This window comes from Triticum aestivum, unplaced genomic scaffold (assembly GCF_018294505.1).
Source record: "Triticum aestivum cultivar Chinese Spring unplaced genomic scaffold, IWGSC CS RefSeq v2.1 scaffold53756, whole genome shotgun sequence".
In the NCBI taxonomy this organism is placed as follows: Eukaryota; Viridiplantae; Streptophyta; class Magnoliopsida; order Poales; family Poaceae; genus Triticum; species Triticum aestivum.
In genome coordinates, this window is record NW_025267186.1 from 1 (window position 1) to 1,486 (window position 1,486).

The window sequence follows — 1,486 nt, forward strand, 5'->3', positions numbered from 1 at the left end:
GCAACGGTTGTAATGGTAGTAAGAATGACAATCATCTTTGCAGTGGACCTGGGAGTGGCAAGCATAAGGGACGAAGGCGGGGGTAACATGTCGGATGCGATCATACCAGCACTAAAGCACCGGATCCCATCAGAACTCCGAAGTTAAGCGTGCTTGGGCGAGAGTAGTACTAGGATGGGTGACCTCCTGGAAAATCCTCGTGTTGCATTCCCTTTCTAATTATTTTTTGCGCCTCGTGCCAAACATATCACATGTGCGCGATATATATTAACCCCGTTATATTATTTTTGACATTTGCGATATGTTTTAGCTCGCTGCTCATTGGTCACGCGTCTAGAGGCGGATTTGTGGCGCGAGGAGCGCGTTCTGAAAGGGGTAAAAAAATACGTGTTGCTGCGGTATAGAGGGAGGGGTGGAAACCGTGGTAAACTCGTCTCCGTGTTTGAGGGGGGGGGAGTAAGTAGAATATATAGGGCATTATCCATTATTAGGCAACGGTTGTAATGGTAGTAAGAATGACAATCATCTTTGCAGTGGACCTGGGAGTGGCAAGCATAAGCGACGAAGGCGGGGTAACATGTCGGATGCGATCATACCAGCACTAAAGCACCGGATCTCATCAGAACTTCCGTAGTTAAGCGTGCTTGGGCGAGAGTAGTACTAGGATGGGTGACCTCCTGGGAAGTCCTCGTGTTGCATTCCCTTTTTAATTATTTTTCGCGGCTCGTGACAAACATATCGCATGTGCGCGATATATATTAACCCCGTTATATTATTTTTGACATTTGCGATATGTTTTAGCTCGCTGCTCATTGGTCACGCGTCTAGAGGCGGCTTTGTGGCGCGAGGAGTGCGTTCTGAAAGGGGTAAAAAAATACGTGTTGCTGCGGTATAGAGGGAGGGGTGGAAACCGTGGTAAACTCGTCTCTGTGTTTGAGGGGGGGAGTAAGTAGTATATATAGGGCATTATCCATTATTAGGCAACGGTTGTAATGGTAGTAAGAATGACAATCATCTTTGCAGTGGACCTGGGAGTGGCAAGCATAAGGGACGAAGGCGGGGGTAACATGTCGGATGCGATCATACCAGCACTAAAGCACCGGATCCCATCAAAACTCCGTAGTTAAGCGTGCTTGGGCGAGAGTAGTACTAGGATGGGTGACCTCCTAGAAAATCCTCGTGGTGCATTCCCTTTTTAATTATTTTTTGCGCCTCGTGACAAACATATCGCATGTGCGCGATATATATTAACCCCGTTATATTATTTTTGACATTTGCGATATGTTTTAGCTCGCTGCTCATTGGTCACGCGTCTAGAGGCGGTTTTGTGGCGTGAGGAGCGCGTTCTGAAAGGGGTAAAAAAATACTTGTTGCTGCGGTATAGAGGGAGGGGTGGAAACCGTGGTAAACTCGTCTCCGTGTTTGAGGGGGGGGGGAGTAAGTAGTATATATAGGGCATTATCCATTATTAGGCAACGGTTGTAAT

General features: G+C 47.2%; 3 non-coding genes across 3 annotated transcripts; all 3 read left to right on the forward strand.

Annotated features, from left to right (window-relative positions):
- The first annotated feature begins 92 nt into the window (after positions 1–92).
- Positions 93–211, forward strand: LOC123178022 (5S ribosomal RNA). Its single transcript, XR_006489273.1, has one exon. It is a non-coding gene; the product is annotated as a 5S ribosomal RNA (ribosomal RNA).
- A 371-nt stretch (positions 212–582) lies between these two features.
- LOC123178023 (5S ribosomal RNA) lies at positions 583–702 on the forward strand. Its single transcript, XR_006489274.1, has one exon. It is a non-coding gene; the product is annotated as a 5S ribosomal RNA (ribosomal RNA).
- Positions 703–1,072: 370 nt separating this feature from the next.
- LOC123178024 (5S ribosomal RNA) lies at positions 1,073–1,191 on the forward strand. The gene has a single exon (XR_006489275.1). It is a non-coding gene; the product is annotated as a 5S ribosomal RNA (ribosomal RNA).
- The last annotated feature ends 295 nt before the right edge of the window (positions 1,192–1,486 follow it).